Source organism: Eschscholzia californica, unplaced genomic scaffold (assembly GCF_041429995.1).
Source record: "Eschscholzia californica isolate CP2 unplaced genomic scaffold, dmEscCali1.0.p SCAF_6, whole genome shotgun sequence".
Taxonomy (NCBI): domain Eukaryota; kingdom Viridiplantae; phylum Streptophyta; class Magnoliopsida; order Ranunculales; family Papaveraceae; genus Eschscholzia; species Eschscholzia californica.
In genome coordinates, this window is record NW_028238483.1 from 22,604,116 (window position 1) to 22,617,041 (window position 12,926).

General features: G+C 32.4%; 1 pseudogene; it reads right to left on the reverse strand.

The window, feature by feature from the left end:
* Positions 1–10,770: 10,770 nt before the first annotated feature.
* Positions 10,771–11,280, reverse strand: LOC147532533 (replication protein A 70 kDa DNA-binding subunit C pseudogene; annotated as a pseudogene).
* Between the last annotated feature and the right edge of the window lie 1,646 nt (positions 11,281–12,926).

Here is a 12,926-nt window from a genome sequence, read left to right on the forward strand (position 1 = left end):
GGCCGAACCTTAATCATCTCCGACAACCATTCTTCACTTTTCTCCTCTCTTTCTATCTCTTTCTCTGTCCGTCTCTCTCTCTTCTTCTATCATTTATGCACCTCCATAAAATTTTTTCTCACTTATGCACCTCCATAGAAAAAGATTTCATTTTGTGTTGAACTCTGTTATCTCTGTTTTTTTAATCTTGTTTTTTGGTTTCAAGAATCTGGAACTATCGTAAAGTAATCATCAAAATACAAGACACAATAAAAACCCTCATTTTAAAATTGGTGATTTCAAGAATCTGGAACTATCGTAAAGTAATCATCAAAATACAAGACACAATAAAAACCCTCATTTTAAAATTGGTGAAATAGAGAGAGAGAGAGAGAGAGAGAGAGAGAGAGAGCTGCCTAAGCTTGGAATAACTAGGGTTTATTATATATAAAACTCGACTGAGAGAGAGGAAGCTGCCTGATATCCTTAGTGATTGGAATAACTAATTTGAAGCCTGAGAGGGGGAAAGGAGAAAAACAACATAGAGAGAGAGAGAGAGGGAGAAAGATCTGATTCGAGAGAAAGAGGGGGAGGGAGGAGGGAGAGAGGGAGAGAGGGAGGGAGAGGGAGAGGGAGATGGAGATGGAGAGGGAGAGGGAGAGGGAGAGAGAGAGGGAGAGAGAGAGGGAGAGAGATCTGATTCTAGCAGAGTGATTGAGAAAATTTGAGGGAGAGACCAGAGATTTGATTCTAGCAGAGTGATTGAGAAAATTTGAGGGATAGACCAGATCGAGAGAGAAAGATGTAGAAAAAAGAGAAAAGATTAGGGTGTGTTTGGAATTTTTCTTTTCTACCTAACAAAACTTTGTTCCCTGATTAATTTTTTTATTTCTCCAAATCAGCTGCCAATAGATATACCTAAAAAGTCCTTTAACTCAAACTATTCAATCTCCACCCGACTGGGACCTTTTACTAGGTAAGTCCATATGGAAATGGCGGTTCAAAGAACGATTTTTCAACACGAGGAAAAATGAACAATGTTATACCCCTAATGTTGAAACTTATTTAGACAAAAAGACAGAAGGTAAATGTTAATTTGGTTGGAGGTGTACGTAGTTGAAATCCAATGACCAAGCTCTGGTACGAGTTTTCCTAGTTGTGAGAAGAGATTGTAAACATCGTCTTCAGTCTTCATTCTTGAACTTGATATTTTGACATTTTGCTTGTAATTACTAATGCCTTGACTTAACTTCTTGGTTAAACAATGTTTTTGTGTAAATGAAAGATGAAATGAGGGTAGAAGGTAGTAAGGTACTTAAAGAAAGATGAGGAAGAGATGTGTTCAGTTTATTAATTTAATATTTTAGATTAATATAAACAATAGAGGTAACATTTTGTCATTCATTTGGTTTACAACATTGTCCTATCAATGAGAAGAAGAATTTTAGAAGAGATTAATACATAGAAATCCTGACTAAGCGTATAATGTTGGAGAAGTTTTAGAGGGAGAGGAAAAGAAGGAAGGTGCCAGAGCCATAGAGATGGTCTCTGTGTATAGGAGAAGTGAATGTGTGAGGATAAAAATGAATCTAAATTGTGAGAGTAAATAACCGTGAGTGTGTCAAATAAAAACAGTAAATGCATATAAGATACTGTATTCAAAAGCGTATGATGTTATAAGGGCAAGGGTGCCTAGTGAAGGATCCACCAGAGTGTTGCTGTGAGTAAAGGTAGTTCTATAGGAGTCTCCCGTAAGTGTTACAAGTGTCTCCTTCCTTGACAAACTCCTTCAAAATTTTGCCTCGAAGGAGACCTTTTCAGAACTTCCTTGTATTAATGGTGTTCCAAACACATGAATGTTCTAATAGTACATTCTCCCAATGTTTTTCTAGGAGGGTGAATCACACGTCCGGAGGGTGGATAGACTTGCGATTCTCTTTCCATTTGAATCTATCACTCTTATGTAAGGCACAAACATAACATATTCTCTTCTTTCTCTCTTTCATCTAACCTTACGTATCTTCAATCATATTCACTATCATTATCCATTTTACATATTGTATAGCTACAACTATAATCATGTCAAGGAGAAGACCACGTCCTTCGTTAGGAGTTTCGAGGAGGGTACTATTAGGGATGAGCAAATTGCCGACCTCATTGTCAAATTACAACTTCTTCCCCGCCTTCGCAACCCAACCTCTGACAAGGTTCTTATCCTTCTCTGTCAAATTTGTGCTCATTTAAATGAAAGTTAATCGATAATGACCAGAAATGAACTATCTGTTTGATTCGTATGTTTCAAGAGTATTGCTTGTCCATGTGGGACTATTGTTACAGACTCTCTCATCATGTTGTATGTATGTATAATAGGTCTCAACTGCTAACATGGTACAAGAAATATGCAATTACATTAGGAGTTTACGCAAAGAAATTGACAATCTCAGCGGCATGCTCTCAGAGTAATTGGCAAATACAGATCCTATCCATGCAGCTACAATAGGAGCCTTCTTATGTAAAATTAACTTCATGTATATGTAGGTCCAACTAGTTTAACTTAATTATGATTATTAGCTTATGTATGAGATCCTGAGGGTACTACTGTTAGACATGTCTGAGATTCCGCTACCAACACTAAGAAACCACATAACCCAACACCATTTGCCTCTTGCGTGCCACGTGTTACTGAAAAGATGAATGTTGACGTTTGATCAACTAGTGTTGACCTAAACTCTGATTTTTTTTTTTATTTTTCTCGTCTGAACTCCAATTTGACTTCTGTTTTCGCACACGAGTTCGTATTGAACTCTACTTTTCATCCGAGTATCAACGTTGGCCGACATTATCAGAATACTTTTATCACCAAATGACCGTAATGAATGTCCTTCATGTGTCTTTCTCTGGGTTCTAACTATTTTTCGCGCTCAATCTCGTGAAAAACATATGGGTAAGAGAAACAATCAATTTATTAAAATAATATCTTGAAATAGACTAACTTACTAAAGTTAAAAAAATTAGATGAGACAATTTCGTCTCTCACCATACGCTAATTTGGAGATTGAGTAACGAACCCAACCAAAAAAGGTACGGATAATGCGATACGTAAGGGGGAAGAGAGAATCTAGTAAACACAAATCGTCGGAGGTTAGGGCGCATTGATCGCTTTAGAAGCAGGCTTGGGATCGTTACGAGGGGCGTTGGAGCATTTCCTTTTGTAGATGGAATGCCATCCGATGGACGAGATCTGTTCTGACTGAGATCTTTTACCACATTAGAGCACTGGAGCCTTTCTTTTTGTAGACTTAATACCATTTGACGAATTAGATTTGAAAGACCGTCGAGTTCCTCTCCCAGTTAAACCGCTGTGGCTTTCCTTTTTCTAGATTGAATGACATCCGACTGGTGCGATCGGATCCGACCATTGAGATCATCTCTCACGTTGATCGGTGGATCACCATCATGCGAACGAAGATGGTGTCGTGCACTTGGTCAATGACATTTCAAGTGCAAAGGCTTATAATAACTTGTTTAAACCACATGCGGGCGAGGATGGTGTCCTGGACCGGGTCCATGACCTTTCAAAGTGAGAGGCTTTTAATAACTACTAGGGTATACCCCGTGCCCTAGGGCACGAACAGTGGTATCAATTAAATTTGACGACTTTCAATATTTATTATTGCTAAGTGGATACCATAATTTTTTGGTATTCTATTTATTATTTATTTTCTTTTATTTCGTTTTTCTTAAATTAGTTATTTTATAAGAGAGATTTTAATTTCTTTTTTTACCCCTTGCAATATTTTTTTTCTTCAAATTAGATATTTTGTTTCTAAGAAAGATTTTTTAAATAGGTTATTTTATTTCTACGAAGGACTATATCTTAAATTTTGGGAAGGGCTTCTAGACAATATCCCTTATTAAATAAGGATGTTTGTCCCAGTCATCATTTTCCCTTCTGTTTTATAAAATAGATTTATTCACTCATACTTGGGGTATTGAGTAAGAAATTGTATAGTACTTTGCCTGATTTGCAACATGCAAATGCAAACCCTGCGCATGGGGGAATGGGTGTTTAAGACGTTTGGTGGGGCATTTTCCAAACTCATTGTCAAAAGGAACGTTGGTGCCATTACTTTTCCAAGATTGAATGTCCTCTGGCGAACAAGATCCTCTCTCGTGTTGGTCATGCATGTCAGCATGACTAGGATGGTCCCGCAGACTGGGTCAATGGTCGTTTTGATAATAATCATGGTGAATGTCTCTGTAACAACCCTCTTCCCCTAAACGTCACAAGTTCAAGTTATTGATATCTCCAATCTTTAAAATTAACTCATAACTAAGACTAAAAACTTTACTTTGAGGTACCAAGCATCCAAAGATCTCAATAATGTCATCTATGAAAGAGAATCTAAATTGGAACTTACCATATAAAACTACAAGTTTTTTTTTTTTTTCAAATCTTGCATTTGAAATACTCTAAATTGTGTTTAAAACTTAGAACCCTTACTTGATTCGAGTTAATTCACCAAGGAGGGGAAGTGTAAGTTGAGAGGTTAATGAAACTAGAGAACTGTTTGATCAAAATGTACACAGAGATGGACTAATATATTTATATTGGTTATTTATATCTTCTAATGACTAAAATATAAATTCGACCACTTATACTAACACTAATTAAAGAATTTTTGGGTTTATAGCCCAAAAAATGGGTCATAATAAGACATTTAGTCCTCTCTAATCCTATAAAGGGTTTCAAAATCAAAAAAATAATACAAATGGATATCTAGTCCATTTGGTGTCATCTAGAGAGAAAACACAAATCCCTATAATACATATTAATTTATAATACCTATACTAACCTTCTTTATATATAAAATCTGATTTACATTCTAAAATCCAAAATATTTTTTTCCATTTTTATCTCCCACCTTTCCCTCTCCAATCACGTTTCTAAACAAAGTAACCGTGATCTTCATTATCTTTAGTAACCGAAACTTGCTTATTTTCTCTCTCTCTAAACAAAGTAACCGTTTGATAATCATCCATTAATCTCAGAAATCTTGTTTCTTCTTCATTAGACCAACTGAAATCATCTTCTTCATCGTTTATCAGGTAAAACACATTACAAAAGTCATTTTTCATTCCATTGAAACAGATTCTGAATCAGATTTAATATTGCTTTTCAGGTAATGTTAAAGGTTTTAGTTTCTTCTTTTATGTTTAATGTTTTTCATCTTCATCTTTAACTTTGTTCATGAATTTCATTACAATCAAATTTCTCTCTGTATCATCTAATCAAATCTTTATCATTATTTAGTATTTTCTCTCTCTAAGATTCATAACCGATTTTATGATGTTAATGTTAAATCCGTCTTTACAATTCATTTTATTCGATTAAAAAGTGTTTGTCTCTATGTATTTTGTTACTTTTTAGTAGTTATAGGTTACAGATTTTGATTTTTAGATCACTTTTTCAAATCTTCATCAAGGTTTCCGTACAATTTTTGATGCAGTGAAGATATCGAACGATTTGTTATAACTGAATGCAAACGATATATAATTTAAAATAAATTACGGATCGTTTACAATAAATTACATATCATTTTTGATCCAGAGAAGATCTAGTACGATTTGGTTGTAACAGAATGTAAACGATATATAATTTACACGACATTACATAATGTTTACTGAACATAACACATACATAACTCAAACATCTTCTGTACGATGTTTTTAAACAGAATGTAAAATATATGTATTTTGTTACAAATTATACATATTTTATAAATAATATCAAAAACATCTTATAAATCTGCATAAATTATATATAATTTATTCAACATTACGCGTACTTTTTCCCCAAAACAGTTGTTGTTTATAGTACAATAAATGTTCCAAAAATTATGTGTAATTGATTGCACATTATACATATTTTTTCACATAACAGTGACCTTGTGATTCAAACTAAAGTTATGTTTGTCTCCTAACACATTATGAAGTTTAACAAACAGTATGCTTAATTTACTCCATTATACATGTCGTTTCTAGTAAATTATATGTTTTGTTGACAAATGTATATGTTTTCTTTTTGTAGTTTTGCTGTTACTTACGGAATTTCCTACTGAAGTTGGTCATTTGTTTCTTGGTGGTGCAAAAGCATTTGGATATGCTCTTCGACAATATAGTGCAAATGTTGTTTGTCCTGCCCAAGACTACATATGCTCTACGACAATATAGTGTAAACGATTTTTTCGTAACAGAATGTAAATGTAAAAGAAATTATGTGTAATTTATTGAACATGACACACGTACAGTTGATAAATTACGTTGTATACATGATAAATGTTGGTTTCCTCGTCATAAATAACAAATAATTTACGTATTTGTTTCATAATTTGTATTCGATGTATATTTATGTATGAGTAAAAACAAAAACAAATGTTGTTGTAATGTTCCCAGAAAAATATATTATTTCCAAATCTGAAAATTAAGTGAGAGAAAGTGATATATACGTTTTGTATATTAACCCCCAAATCACGCTAAATTGATCTTAGAAAATATACTCTTTCCAAATCTGAAAGTTTAGAGAGAGAAAATAAACTTAATTTACAAATCTATTTAGAGGAGAGAGAAATTATGATTTGTTTCTATCCGTTTTTTGCTAATAAATTCCCCAAATCACTCCCAAATTTGATTTCCTTCTTTTCAGCGTTTGATTAGTTGGCGTTTCAAAGATTTAGGTTAGGATTTTTGGAAACGTTTCGTTTTGTGAAAGTTTCGATTTTGTTTCCTATAATTTATCCCAAATTCACGGTTAATTAAGTTGTTGGAATTTTCGGTTCGGCCCACAATTTAAAATCCCGTGAAAATAGTTTGGGACACGAATGAAATTGTTTTATAGATAGTATGGGTTTTTAGACCCAAGAGCAAAATGACTAAAAATCCATTTTTTGACAAGATTGGACCCTAAACCCTTTTTGAACATTATTTTGGTCTATATACCCACAGACCCCTAATTAAACACAAATAAATATTCTAATGATTTACATTAAATAGCAAATTGTTTAATAAAATTTTAATAAATATATTTTCACAAGCTAAATGTAAATGAAGATTGTCAAAAACTTCTTGTTAGTAAAACAAAATTGATAGTCTTATAAAAAACTATAGAAGACATATATGTACATAAACACTTTAATAAATATTTGTAAAACATATTAATTTTAATTATAGAAGATGAATATTTGTAATAAATACATTATAATAATTTAAAAATAAATAATTTTTTTTAACAATTTCGTTTTAGTAATCTAACTAAGATCAACCTAATTTTAAGTAAAATTGTAGAACCCTTAAGTTATAATTCTTCGATCGGAAACATATTAACTTTAATTTCATGGTAAGTGATTCTCGTCATTTTAAATGTTATCTTAACTGAGAAGAGTTGGAATCTGAAAATCTGAATGAAAACTATCAATATTGATGTAAAAGAACCCTATTATTAACAAAATTAGGTTAAGGTATACAATCCTACCACCCTCGCATTAACCATTTATAAATCTTACTAAACCATCACATATACAATTAACGTAACTATAGTATTATTAATGATACTTTCAATCTAAAAAAGTATATAGTTATTTCAGTTTATAACCTTTCGAAAGATACATTTTAACTTCAATATTATTAAAGAAACTTTCGTATTAAAGTTAAAATTGATTTATTAGATTTATTTAACTATAAGCGCGAAACATTTATTACTAAAAATGATTAGAAACAAATAAAGTTTCCAATGATTCATAATAAGTAACAAACTATTAAATAAATATTTTAATTTAATAATTAAATATTATTTATTAATTTAAAAGTAAATGAATATTTATAAAAGATTTCGATGTAATAAATTCTTAATAAATATTTTAATAATAATTTTAAAATGGGTTAATTCCGTTTGGCCCCCAATTTGTGACCAACTCACCGTTTTGACCCCTATAAGTGTCCAACAGTTTGATTTGGCCCTAATTTCTTGTTTGGCCCCCACATTTTTTTATAAGCTTCCCCATTCTTCCCTTATGGCAATTCCGTAATTTAAATTGTTTTTCTTTCTCTTTGTCCACCTCACCAAGCAACTTTCGTAAGTTAAAAGATTATTACTGACGGTTATATAGATATATGTTGTTGGAAAAAGTATTGGATTATGATGGGAAACCCTGCTTTTCGGACGACATATATTACTAGCCGTCGAAAATATCATGCCCTCGCTATCTCCACCAACCCTTGTGCCATCGGAAATGTGTTCTTTTCTTTAATCTTATTTTCTTTCTGCATCTTCTACTACAACAACGTTATCAATCACAGAAAACTATGATGAACCTGCAACATTACAACAAATATAATGTTTGAATCTGCAAGTAAAGAAACTATATTGATCCAAAACCTATAATAACAATTTTTTTTATGAAGAACATTATGAACGGAAAGAAACTACGTTCAACCAAGATATAAAAAAGATAAACCTTCATAAGTACGTCGTTAGAAGTCAACTAAACAAGTAGCTAGTTATAGCTCAATACCAAAAACCTTGTGTATGAATAGCTCTGCTTAGACACGATACCAAACCAATACGAACACCTGACATTTCGCCATCACTAGTTAAACCATGTCTTTTCTTTCCTGGAATGAAAACTTCTCCATGCCCAACATCATACATCTATTATATAAAATAGAATGGTGAATGCTGTCTGGGACAAATTCAAGGACAAACTCTGGGACAAACATAGAGATAAACACCCGTTCGTTCCAGGTCGACACTAATATCAACCTTTAGATCGTTTCAGTTACGATTAACATTAAAAAATTATTAATTTCGTCCTATTTAAGCATATATAAATCTTGGTCATCTATTCGAAGCAACTCTGATTTTAGCCTTAAGATCTTTCTACGTTTCACTTAATTCTAGATAGACGTGAATGAATGTAATTTAATGCTAATGAATGAATGTAATTCACGTGAATGAATAAGAAAACGGTCATCATCTCTCACTTTCAAACACCTACCTATTCTCTCTGGCAAAGGTGGAACTATGTGGAGACCAGGCTGGACAGTTGCCTGGTCTGATCTCCACATATATATAAGCCAAACTACAACTAACCATAGTTTACTTCATCTCTAGTGGTGAAGTCATTATACTTCCGATCCAAGGACACAGGTTCAAATCCCTGTGCTTGCCTTAGCTCTTTTTTTTTTTTTTTTTTTTTTTCATCTTGGTTTCAAAGACCCTAAAATAAGTGACCAATTGCTTGAGAAAATTTGTTTTTGCTTGGGTACACTCTTGGCTACGTAATTTTTTCTACTTCAAGTGTCATTGAATAGTTATAACACGGAGACCTTATATTAATGATTAATAAAATTATGTGACTTTTTAGTTCTTTAAGTTGTAGAATAATTTGTAAAGACCTATCGACATTTTGGTACTCAATTGAGTTATCCAATGTTACTTTAATTTGTAAATTTAAGTCAAAAGATTGCTTCTATTGTTTTATTTATATTAAGATAAATGTAAAAATCATGATATGAAAGGATGTTTTAAAAAGATTGTCTTATGTTGTATCTTGTAAGGCCATACGTTTTATAGGTAGAAGTTTACTTTATCTCTTTAGGCTTGTCATGTCTAGTATGAAATCCTGGTTCCGCCCTGCTCTCTGAAATCTCAAAAGATTGGAACTCCAAAAACCTCTCCATGATCCTTGGAAACTCAAAAGATTGAAACTCCAAAAGGTTAAAAGATTATATTTATTAAAACATCCCAATTAGTTGTTCTTCTTGATGCATCTGCAAAGGTAAGACCTTTTTATCTTTTTTTCATTCTCATGGTGTTTTTCATACTCCTTACTAATTTATGTAAAAGTGTTTTGAAAAGTGTGGGATTATCCCAATTTAATTCACGATCATCAATTTATCTTGAAGATATTGGTATAGCAATTGTTGCTTCAGAGCATCTGCGATTATGACCTCATTCATTTATAATTTGAACCCCTGGTGAATGAGTAAGTTTAATTTATTCAAGTTATCTTCCTTTGATTCATCATTTCTAAATTATCTGAACATTCTTTCTTCTTATTTGATAATTTTTTTGTTTAGTTGTTTTTATTTTGTTGATTCATGCATTGCGAACATCAGTTTAACAAAACCTGAAAATGGATATTCCATGTATTTTAGAGAAATTTATTTGAATCTCTTTCGCATGAATTCATTGACTTGTGTAAGAATTAGCTTATGAAGAAGAGTGATTTATGCTATTCACATGAACAATCACATGAATTCTCGTTGTAGAATTGATTGGCTTCAAAAGATATAGTATTAAAGTATACTAAAAATGAACTACATATACGTTTTCTTTTAATAACTCAACCAAAACAGTCAAGGTATTCAAGTATACTATTCTCAACAAAATAACTCAGCCAAAGAATCATATTCTAAAAATCCTATGATCACTCTATAGAACGGGAAAAACAAAATAAAAATCATATAAGAAATTCAAATGATGTTGATGATAGAATACCACGAAGTTGTAGAGATGAACATAACAGTAATATTTCATTAAGGAGTTCTAACATGTAAAGATATTTTTAGATTTAAGATCATATTTCATTAAGTAATATAAGTTGAACAATTTAGATGCGTCATAGGAGTAGTAACCTATAATGTGACGTTAACAACTAGTGTCGATGTCATTAGACTCTAAATATCATAAAAAGACTCATAAATATTCATATTTGTAAAAGATATATCCTATCATTGGATGTTACTCGTGGACTCCAAAAGAAAGTGTGGTTCAGTTGCAAAATCCAAAGGCTCGACCTTAATCACAGTTGATTTGACTAAACTTTCGCCATTGTAAATTTCTTCTTTTACTTTTAACTTGAATATATATTGCTTAAAGATGGCAGTCCTCATACTGTCAGTGAACTTTTCTTCGTCGACTTCTTTTAAAAGGGTTAATTCTTTTGTTGAAATGCCCATTATCGTCTCACCAGCCTCTTGGAATGCAGTAACATATGTAGTACATGTGTAGTCTTGAAGTTGTAATAGTAAAATGTACCTGAATTCACACTCAGGAATGGACTGATCATACCTCCCACACCACCAATCTATCTCTACGCTCTTTGTTACCTTTTTGTAGCATTTATGACTCTCAACCATCAGGGGATAAGCAGTATAGGCAAAGTCGGGTTTGACAAATGAAATCCTAACACTAACAGTTATCAAGTCAGGCTCGACAGATTTTCCTAGTCGATCGATCATCTTTGATCTGGGAGATTATTTACGCACAGATTCCACAATTGTAGACGATTTTTTTAGAAATGAAGATGGATGTGGTGTTGGATCCCTCTGAACTATACCAACACTTGAGTTTAAGTGCCTCTGAAATTTGTGGATTTATAAGTAGCTGCGACGAGGACAGTGTGGAAACAGATTTCCCATTGAAATCATTAATTCTACTTGATTTGACCGCAACCAAAGTAAACGATGCATAGTTAAGCAACTCATGGACTTTGTGACCTTCAACATTACATAACTTACCCCATAAAGTCAATTCCTCTATGTAACCAAACATGTCTTTTATTTAGAGAATTCTTTTTAGGGTCTCAGAACCGTCTTTTTTTAGTATAATCGTGGTCGGATTTATCGATGTCACCAGACCAATACATCGACAAATGAGTGGTGTGACATGCTTTTGATTTCACCGATTGGTCGGAAGTGGAATTGGTGAAATGGTATTATGTTATCATCACCCAGACAACGTTCAACTTTAGAAGATTTGTCAAGATAAATCTCGTATTAATTTGAAGTGGATTGAAGGATTTAGATACTGGTTTTATCGTACTGTTAGAAATAAAATGTAGGTAACTATATTCAATGTCATCATACAATTGGTCGACTACTGTATTACAACAAGTTATATGGATTTCGTCTTCGTTAGAATCAACAATGTCAAAGGAAAACACTTTCCCATGACCTTTCGTATTCGTGTAGTTCCTGATCTCACTTTTTGAAGTGACTCTGGCTTTAACCTCCGACTGCCTTTTGTAAGGATTAAGTGACTTAATGGATATTTTTTTGTTCCAAGATTTGAAGTTATGCCTAAACTTATTCTGTATTTCATTTCACAAAGCGATCGTGAGTGGTTATGATAGAAGAAATAAATGATAAAACATTGGTGAAACAACATAATGTACAATGACTTTGACAACAAACAAATATGGTGGCATCAAAGAAAATAGGGTTTGTGATATGAAACAAAAATTATGTAAACTAACAGGCACAGAACGTAAGAACCTAGCAGAACGACTTTTAAAGATCGTAAAGGATCTAAAATTTATTATATGTCCTAACAAGAGATACCTGGAACAATTCATAATACAAACAACCTTCTTTAATTAATGGTTTAAGATTAGACCATTGTAGTTGCTAAATTGAGGACCCTAATATGAGGAAAGTGGTAAGTTCAGGAACAAGGCACAATTTATTGGGAATAATCAAAATTTATTTTGTTGATTATACAAACATCAATCGCATAGTAACAATCACTTCTCAAAGAAAAGTGGTTACAAACATTTCAGGTCACTTGGGCAATTCAACAAATAATTGATAAGTAGTCTTTTTTTTTTTGTTAAAAGTATTGATAAGCAGTCTTTATAAGCAAGAAATGTTAGAAATGAGAAAAGAAAATGAAAAATATATTACATTGATATGTAGAAATAACGGCTTTGACTTTACAATTTTGAATGGGTACTCTAAAGCTAGAACGCAGTTTATATAGTCGACGATCAAAATAGACGAATTAAATGGAAGGAATGACATATTCTTCCATATTTTTAACTGTAGTCATGATGTGGGTTCTTAATGTGCAATTATAGAGGAGGACAAATTGGTATGAAAGATGAAAG